Source organism: Cavia porcellus, unplaced genomic scaffold (genome assembly GCF_034190915.1).
Source record: "Cavia porcellus strain 051 isolate PalLab524CR breed Dunkin Hartley unplaced genomic scaffold, mCavPor4.1 scaffold_18, whole genome shotgun sequence".
Taxonomy (NCBI): Eukaryota; Metazoa; Chordata; class Mammalia; order Rodentia; family Caviidae; genus Cavia; species Cavia porcellus.
Window position 1 is genome coordinate 25,249,204 of NW_026947501.1, and position 10,401 is coordinate 25,259,604.

A 10,401-nucleotide genomic window follows, 5' to 3' on the forward strand; every position below is an offset into this window, starting at 1 on the left:
GATAAAAAAGAAAAAGACAAAAAAAAAAAAAAAAAAAAGAAAAGAAAAGGAAAAGAAAGTGCTCTAAAGGGTATAACTGCATGTATGTTTAAGTGTATAAGATAGATGTCCATATTACTAAATTTTTGTTGGATCACTGAACAGAACTGTTTGCAGTCTCTGTCTGAATGTCCACTTTGTATTCTTTACTTTTGTAACTTGAACAACTACTTCTAAGAGGACAATATGTAATTTATCAACTAGTGATTTCTTACTGTTTTTTTTGAAATTATGTATTATTTCTACGCTTTTGTTTTTTTCTCTTTAAATAAAAAATTTTAAAAAGGTATTGCCAATAGAGCCATATACATAGCCCTTCTGAAATGTTTTTAATCCATGTATTTCTGTGTGCTTGACTGAGACAGTCCTAGCCAATGTCACTGTGATGCAAAAGGGGCGGATGGTAGCAGCTGAAATATTTATCCTAAAAGAGATAGAAGGGGCAAGACATTTCACCCAAATTTGGATGTTTGTATTATCCTTTACCTCACAATAGTTGGATTATTCATATATTAATAAAATGTTGCCGGTAAAGGATAATGTTCCAAATAAACCTGACTTTATTGGTAGGAATTTTCAACATACATTTGTTCACGTAGCTCTGCAGTTCCTGCTTTTTTATAGAACCTCTATAAGACACTTTCAAATACCATGTTATTGAGGCAGGAGGATTATAATAAGTTGGAGACTAGCCTGGCTACAAAGTGAGCTCAAGGTCAGCCTGAACTGCATGGTGAGACCCTATCTCAAAAAGACAAAGAAAAAACAAAAAACAAAAAAGCCAAACCAAAACCAAAACCAAACAATAAAATCAAATGCCATGTTACACTACAGAAAGAGGAATGGCTTTTACTAGTTAAGTAAGAAAATACTGAGGGGTACGTATTAGATCCATTACTTTCTCTTTTACTGTACACTTAGAATTTATTATTTCTGGCCAGAGTCTTGTAAGAAGTCTGAGTCTGAAAAACTGAGCGGAATCAGTGACAGAGCAGTCCCTTACATGACGGGGAAGAAACTTGTTGTGAAGAAGTCCATAGTCTGAGATAGTGATATTTCCACTTAGGGCTGTTCAGAAAATACTGGCCCACTTTTTGTGGTCATTATTTTTTAAAAAATCTGTCCGATGCACCTTGACACTGCACTCTTAAATGAAATAAATTGAGATGCACATGTTTAAATATTGCATTGTTTCTCTGATGTGAGAAACTGAAGAGGTAAAGAAAAACCAAAATGTATAACAGAAATCGGGAAATAGGAAGAAAATGTTCAAACCAGAAGGGGTATAAGAGAGGAAAGAAGAGAAAAGGAAGGAAAGGAAAAGAAAAAAAATGGAAACAAAGATTTGTAAATAAGGAGAGGAAGAGGGGTTGAAAAAAGGGAAGGAGACTGGGGGAAAAAGAATCATGATATATTATGTACACGTACGAGCTCCATATGATAAAGGTGAATGGTTCACAATGTATATCTAAGGGGTACTAATAAAACTAATTTTAAAAATCTGAAAGTGAGAGTGAAGTAAAATTTCCAAAAACAAACATATTAATTAGATCAGTACATGTGAGAATCTACTCTGGAAAATAGATGCCTCCTCTTGCCCACGTGTTCACTGCCCCCAGCTTGGTCAGGATCATGGCGAGAGCAGAGGTATTGAACACTGGCAAAAAGCTCTATGAGGGTAAAACAAAAGAAGTCTATGGATTGTTGGATAGTCCAGGAGAAGTCCTTCTGCAGTCCAAAGACCAGATTACAGCAGGAAATGCGGCCAGAAAGAATCACTTGGAAGGAAAAGCTGCAATCTCCAGTAAGATTACCAGTTCTATTTTCGAGTTGTTACAGGAAGCAGGTATCAAGGCTGCTTTCACCAGAAAATGTGGGGAGACAGCTTTCACTGCACCCCAGTGTGAAATGATTCCAATTGAATGGGTCTGCAGAAGAATAGCAGCTGGTTCTTTTCTCAAAAGAAATCCTGGTGTCAAGGAAGGATTTAAGTTTTACCCACCTAAAGTGGAGCTATTTTTTAAGGATGATGCTAATAATGATCCACAGTGGTCTGAAGAACAGCTAATTGCCGCAAAATTTTGCTTTGCTGGACTTGTTACAGGCCAAACTGAAGTGGATATCATGAGTCATGCTACACAAGCTATTTTTGAAATACTGGAGAAATCCTGGTTGCCCCAGAACTGTATGCTGGTTGATATGAAGATTGGATGTGGTGTTGATGTGACCACCAAAGAAATTGTTCTCGCTGATGTTACTGACAATGATTCCTGGAGACTTTGGCCATCAGGAGATCGAAGCCAGCAGAAAGATAAAACAGTCTTACCGCGACCTCGCGGAAGTAACCCCTGGTGGGCTTCAGATGGTAAAGAAAAACTTTGAGTGGGTTGCAGAGAGAGTAGAGCTTTTGAAATCAGAAGGTCAGTGCCGGGTTGTAGTTTTGATGGGCTCAACTTCTGATGTTGGTCACTGTGAAAAAATCAAGAAGGCTTGTGGAAATTACGGAATTCCCTGTGAACTTCGAGTGACATCTGCCCATAAAGGCTCAGATGAAACTCTGATTAAAGCTGAATATGAAGGGGATGCCATTCTGACTGTGTTCGTGGCAATAGCAGGCAGAAGCAATGTAAGTTTAGGCCCAGTGATGTCTGGTAACACTGCCAACCCAGTTATCAGCTGTCCTCAACCTCATATCCGCCTGGGGAGCTCGAGATGTGTGGTCTTCTCTGTGACTACCCAGGGGTCTCGGCTGTTCCATTATACTTTCTCCAGAAGGATCAGCTCAGTTTGCAGCTCAGATTTTTGGATTAAACAACCACTTGGTATGGGCCAAACTGTGAGCAAACATATTGAACACATGGATTGCCTTGAAGCAGGCTAACAAGAAAATCAGAGAATGTAATTTCTAAGAATGTCATTTCTTGAAGCAGTCGGGGGGTGGTCCCTATACATTTTTAGTTTGGCTATAGAAAACAAAGCAAAATAGAAAAAAATGATTTTTCATCAGAGAAAACAAAATTGATATATGAATAAATGTTTCTATAGACAAGCAGATTAGAATGTTTGTTTATATTAATATAGGTAATTACTGTAAGGACATTTTAAGATTAATTTTTCTATCAATTGTATAATCATTGAGTAGGTAACAATCAAAGACATTTTAGAAATGAAGATAATATCCTATTGTAAAGCTCTAAAGTTATAACTTGACCTGCTATGTAAGTTTTAGAAAAATAAAATGGCTAGTATATATAAAAAAGAAAATAGATACCTCACCGTATCATGAGCTTTTTTTAAAAAAAATATATTTCCAGGCATAAACAAATAGCTAACAGAGCAATTCCTCCATGGCCTGCTTACCTGGAGACATACATTCAGTGGCTGGGCTGTGAGCTCTAACTGTCAAACTATCATTCTATTTTCTACTTCTGTTAATTCAGTGAGGAAACAGAGAAAATTATCTGTGAAAGAGTATTTCCAGACGATCCTGTACTTGTGGAAACATATAGATATACCTGTATAATCTTGTAAGCTTACTGACATTATAATGTTGAGGAGTGGCTTTTTGTTTTGTTTTGTTTTTTTGTCTTTTTCATTTTTATCGGTACCGGGGATCAAACTCACGACCACCTGCTTGCAAGGCAGGTACTTATGCTGCTAAGCTAAATCCCCAGCCCTTTGTTTTTGTTTTTTTGTTCTTTTTTGTGGTGCTGGGGATGGAACCCAGGACTTCACATCAAATTGCTAAGTGCTTTACTACTGAGCTGTATGTCCAGCCCAGGAGCTGCTATTCAGAAGTTTAGTCTTTAAAAGGGGAGGATCTAGAGATTAAAGTATTAAACAAATAGTGGCTTCCCAACAGCAGATCCGCACATTTAAAAAATTTGTTCTGTTGTCAAAGATAGATTTTATTTTCTGAGAATTTTGCTTATATGCCCAGCATGCTTCTGTTTATAGGATTAGATAGGTCATTTGATATTGTCAAGTAGCACTTGCAATTGTTGAGCAAGACTCCTTTAGCCATACAACTATTCTAATCTCTCCGGGACATTCATTCCCCGACTCTCTGCTGACAGTACACAAGTTATCATATAGCCGGCATGGGAGTGTGAGGTACAATTCTATTTTCAGCTCACCCTCTGGCTTGCTCTGTAACCTTGGGAAAATCACTGCTAGGCCCTGTGCCACAGACCTGCCATCATCAGGGATGGTTAGTAACTCTCCTCTGGCCAAATCGGCAGAAGACATGAATTCTGGAGCTGGACAGTTTAGAAGTTCAAAATGAGGAAGGTCCCATTTATGTACTCATTCTGTTGAACTTTTCTCACAGACCAGTCTTCTTGAACATTTGATCATATTTTTCCTCTAGTAACACTTCAACATAGTAGAATGATTTTTCGAAAAATTAGATGCCTTATTAAACTCCTTCCTATTGCTAAGACACAGCGGGAATAAAACTTTTCCCTCTTACATATTTATTTCCATTTCTTCCAGCCATTATCCAAGGGGCAGTCAAACATGACTTTCACTGGTTTGCCGCAGCAGGGGTTTAACTAGGTTGTGGTCACTCTATTTAGGTCAGTAGGTGAACCTACGTGTTGTTAGAACAAATGGGATTTTAAAAAGAATTTAGATTTAAGCCTTTCATGGACTTAAAACATATATCATGTTATTTTCTTATTCTTATTTAAGGCAAATTTTAACTAGAGCTTCCCTTCCTTTTCAATACAATGTAAATGAGTTCATCCCAAACATCCAATTAGGTGTCCACAGCCCTTCCTAAGATTAGCAGTTATTTCTGAGAGGCTTATTTTCCATCTTTCCATCTCTAAACCTCTGTTCCATGTGTACTCTCTTTTTCAGTGTTCTAAGTACCTCACTTCAGCTTCTTTCCTGGCTACCAAACCCCAATTACACAAAGCATTAGTGACATTTTAAGATTTGGGGAAATAAACCAGGTATGGTTGTGCATGCCTTTCATCCCAGCACTTGGAAGACTGAAGGAGGAGGACTGATAGGAGTTTGAGGCCAGCCTGGGGTACATAGTAAGTTCAGAGCTATCTGGGAATATATAGTGAGACATAGCTCAGGAAATACACACACACACACACACACACACAAGATTTGGGGAAACTGAGGCCGGGAGTTTAGCTCAGTGGCATAAGCAACTGCCTGATAAGCTGAAGGTCTTGGGTTCGATTTCTGGTACTAGGAAAAAAAAAAAGATTTAGGGAAATAACTTTAAGTGTACATATCAAACCCTTTTCCTTTTTTTTTTATCAGTACCGGGGATCAAACGCATGACCACCTGCTTGCAAGGCAGGTGCTTATGCTGCTGAGCTAAATCCTCAGCCCCCGCAAGCCTTTTCTTTAAAAAGTCTATTTCCCATCCTATCATTAGAGATTTCACATTCGGCCTTTACTACACACAGACGTCCTATGCTCCTGAGTTGTCTCTCCCATCTCTTTGCTTGCTTCATTTCTTCTTACTACTTTATTTTTCTCTTTTTGAGGAACAAAGATAAAGTCCTCTCATTTTCACACACAGCAGTTTGACTGTGTTGCCAGAGCTTCTGTCTTACACCCATATTTTGATATCTATATCCAAAATATATTTTGAGTATTTTTCTCCCTAAGAGGAACCTGCTGCCATTTATTATTAAATATCTTTCTCATTATACTCAACAGTGTAAATTCATTTCTGTATGCTTACTATCTATAACAAATTTGTATTCTACTATTCTCATTATTTTACATATACTTCTTAATTTATTAATGTAGCCCTTGTTTGCTATCATAATACACATCCTCCAAATTATTAGGTACTTAAGTTACTTCCAGTTTTATTTTGATTTACACTACAAATAATGTTGTTATAAACATTGAGGGAAAATTGATTTTCCTCATTTGGAGTAGTTTGAAGAAACATATTCCCATATATAGATTATTTGATAAAAACAAATAATTTCATAATCTTGCCATTTGCTACAGTACTATTGAAAATGGTTTTCTGCTAAATAATTTTACAATATTAACTTATGAATTTAGCTGATGAACTTACGAATTTTCCTGCTCGATCAGTATTATCTTTTTATTTTCAATTAGAATTAGAGCAAGGTTAATAATTTTCCCATGGTTTGCTTCTTTGGGTTTCTTTTTTCCCCTTTGGGTTTCTTCTGTACTTCACATACTATGACTTTTGTCCAGTGAAATCTGGATGTTGATTTTGGCATCTTTATTAAGATATAATTCATATATATATATATATATATATATATATATAATTCCTTTATCAAAAGTATACAATTCAATGGTTTTTAGTATATTTTTAGAGTTGTGTAATTACCATCACAATCATTTTTAGAGTAGGAGCCCTGAGAAAAACACCCCAGGCCCCAGCCTTCCTTCATCCTTCTAAACCTCCCCTTCTTCAGCCATAGGCAGCCTACTTCCTCCTTTTGTAGGCTGGCCTGTTTTGGACACTTGGGATACTTGGAATCATACAATAGGTAGTTCTAGCAAGACTTCTTTCATTAGCATGATGTCCTCAATATCTGTCCATGTTGCAGCATAGCAGTACTTCATTTCTTTTTTTATTGTTGAATAATTCTCCACTACATGGATATATTCCATTTGTCCATTCACCAGTTGATTGGTATATAAGTTATTGTTCATTTTTGTCCATTATGAATAATGTTGCTATGAACATTTAGGGTTTTTGTTTTCAATATTGGAGACTGAACCCAGGACCTTCACACTTAGCTATATCCCCAGTCTTTTTTAAAACTGTTTATTTTTTTAATCTTTTTAAAAAATTTTATTTAAAGAAAGCAAAACAGAAAACAAAATAGGTACAAATAATACATATGTTCAGAGAAAACAATAAACAGTAAGAAATCACTAGTTAATGTTTACATATTGTCGTTTTACAAATAGTTATTCAAGATACAAGAGTGGAATATGTAAAGTGGGAATTCAAACAGTGAGACTGCAAACAGTTCTGTTCAACTGTCTGACAAAAACTTAGTAACATGGTTATCAATCCTATACACTTAAACATACATGCAGTTATCCATATCATTTATGTTTAGATTAAACAAACTAACGCAGGTTAAAATCATTCTGAACAAAGAATAATAGTATTGCTGGATTTCACATCATGATACACTGTGATCAGCACTGGGTACTGTAGTGCCTTTTTAAAAATTTAATTTAAAGAAACACTAAACAAAACAGAAAACGAGTAGAAATAATACATACTTTCAAAGAAAAAATAAACAGTAAGAAATCACTATTTGATGATTACAGATTGTCTTCTTACAAATAGTTATACAAGATACTAAAGTGGAGCATATAAAGTGGGGATTCAAACAATGAGACTGCAACCAGTTCTGTTCAACTATCCAACAAAAACTTAGAAATATGGTTATCAGTCCTATACACTTAAACATACATGCAGTTATCCATATCTTCAATTATGTTGACATTGAATAAACCCAAGCAAGTTAATAACACTCTGAACAAATAATAATACTATTGCTGGGTTTCACATTATGACACTCCAGGATCAGCACTGGGTATTTTAGTGTCTCTTTTTCTTTAAAGTATCTGTTCATTTCATGTGTCATAAGATCTGTTCTCATAAACTGCTTACAGATTCTACACATGCATGAGTCTTAATATGTATTTCTATCCTTTCTATATTACAGGAAGAAACAAAACAAAGCATAGCAAAACAAAACACATTCCTATAAATACATGAAACAAAATAAAAATATAAGACTGTTGTACGAAGAGTTCTCCCATGGTTCCTGTATTGTCTCTTGTTATCTCTAATAGAACTGGCTATATCATCAGACATAGTATAATTGAATATATCAGTACATAACAGTATTAATAAAAACACAACTTTGTATATAGTATAGAACTTCAAAAACCGGAAGTTATCAAACCAGAATGTGTATCGTAGAGTCTTGTCATCTTCAGTGTAGTTGCCTACACTCTCAGACTTGATACTATCAATCATATCAGTTTTGAATAACATCTTCTCTGCCTCATTTCTGTTATGCTCTTGTTTGCGATCAATTGTTTGCTTATCTTCTCCATTCTGTAAAACTGTTTGAGACCAGGTCTCACTGAGTTCTTTGGGCTAGGCTTGAACTTGGAATCCTTCTGCCTCACCCTTTCAGAGTGCTGAGGCTACGTATCTGTATAACACTCAGCAAGTGTTTTTGTGTGGCCACTTCTTTTGGGTACATGCACTGGAGTGCAATTGCTGGCTCACATGGTAACTCAGTGTTTAACTATATGAATGACTGCCAGACTGTCCTTCAGAGTAGCCACACCATTTTACGTTTCTGCCATCAGTGTAAGAAGGTTCCAATCTCTCTATGGCCTTCCTGATTCATTTGCTAGGGCTACCAAAACAAAATGACACAGACTGGGTGGCTTAAATTTCACAACTTTTCTCACCTGGGCTTCTTACCTCGGTTTCTCACCTGGGCTTGCCCATAATCCCAGCACTAGGAGGCTGAGGGAGGACGACTGCTGCCAGTTTAAGCCCAGCCTGGGCTATATAGTGAGTTCAAGGTTGGCCTGCACTACATAGTGAAACTCTGTCTCAAAAACAAAACAAAACATATTTTTTTTTCCTCATAGGTGTAAAGACTGGAAGTACAAGATTGAGGTTTGATTTCTCCCAAGATTTCTCTACTCAGCTTGCAGATGGATGCCTTCTCCCTGCCTCGTCACATGGTCTCTTCTCCATGTGCATACGGGCCTGGTATCTCTTCCTCCTCTTACAGGAACACCCGTAACATCACAGTAGAGCCCCCTCTTGTTTCCTCCCCTAATTTTACTTCTCTAAAGAGTCTATCTCCAAATACAATCTTAGGGGTTTGAACTTCAGTATAACAATTTTAGGAAGCTACAATTGAGTCTATAACACTAGTCAACACTTCTTACTATTTTTTCATTATATATGCATATATATCATATTATGGATACATTATATATTATGATACATCTTTTTATTACTTACATCCTAGTAAATGTGAAGTAATGTCTCATTGTGGTTTTAATTTGCATTTCCTTGATGGCCTCTAATGGCAAGCATATTTCCATGTGCTTAATGGTATTTGTCATCTTTGGATAAATTAATTTAAAAATTAATGTCATTATGTGAAAATAAATAACATTGTAAAAAATACTCAAAGCTAAAAGACAAGGTGGGTACAAGATAAACAATTTATTTACGATAAATTAATCTGCACATATAAAATATACTACAATTTTTAAAAAGACCAATGAAATGAAAAGCAGGAGATAAGTAGGAACTTTACAATTTAAAAACTGAGTTCAATACTGTATAGTTCAGTAGCATATTATATAGCATATTATTTAAATAGGTATGCTGGTAAATTGTATTGGGAGTATAAGTTGAAACAAAATGCATGGAGAACAGTTTGGCAACAGTTACCAGAATTTTTAAAGTTCCTACCTGAAGATCTAACATTCAGCACCCAGGTAGTTAGCCTAAACATACATTTGCTCACATACCAACTGGCTATAAGGATACTGACTACAGTATTGTTTGACATAATAAAAACACAGAAATATCTCAAAACAATTTGATGACATGTTACGCAAGACACTGGTCAATGACGGCAGCCTGAAAAGGAAGAAAACCGAGAGCGGGACAGTGGAGAATGGAAACTTCCGTTTTCACTGAATATATTTTTGTCACGATTGAAATGTTAACCATGTAGCACATAATGCTTAGTGTCCAGAGAGAGAGAGACAGAGACAGAAACAGAGAGACAGAAAGAGGCAGCGAAGCAGAGGAAGGGAGGGAAGGAGAGGAGACTGTCCTCTACAACGAATCAAGGCCACCAGTTCTCCAGGCTAGCATCCCTTTCATTTCTCATCCTCCAGAAATCCAGCCCCCACCCATTACCTGAGGACTTCAATACCGAGTGCGCCTGCTCCGCTGGGGACGCTTGGTGACTGTCTCCGCATCGCTCTTCCATCCTATTGTCTTGGAGGGGATGTGGCTGGTCCTCACGTCGGTGTTCCTTAAACAGAGGACGAAGAAATATTTGAAAAAGGAAAGTACCGCAAAATCAGAAATGTTCTATGTCTCAGGCTGTTATACGTCTGTGATTCGACGATTATGCCTCCCTAAACCTGGAGAGTTTGGGAAGGCAGGCACACTGCCTGCAGACAGCGCAGCGTTGCACGACTACCTAGCTAGGCGGCCGGCCCGCTCGCCCCGCCCCAACTTCCCGCGCTCGGCGCCTATTGGCTGTTTCGGTGGTGGGCGGGCCCCACTGTGCGGAGTCCTGCGCCTGGGGCTGGTGCGGC

General features: G+C 37.2%; 1 pseudogene; it reads left to right on the forward strand.

Moving 5' to 3' along the window:
* The first annotated feature begins 1,635 nt into the window (after positions 1 to 1,635).
* LOC100716633 (bifunctional phosphoribosylaminoimidazole carboxylase/phosphoribosylaminoimidazole succinocarboxamide synthetase-like) lies at positions 1,636 to 2,970 on the forward strand (annotated as a pseudogene).
* Positions 2,971 to 10,401: the final 7,431 nt, after the last annotated feature.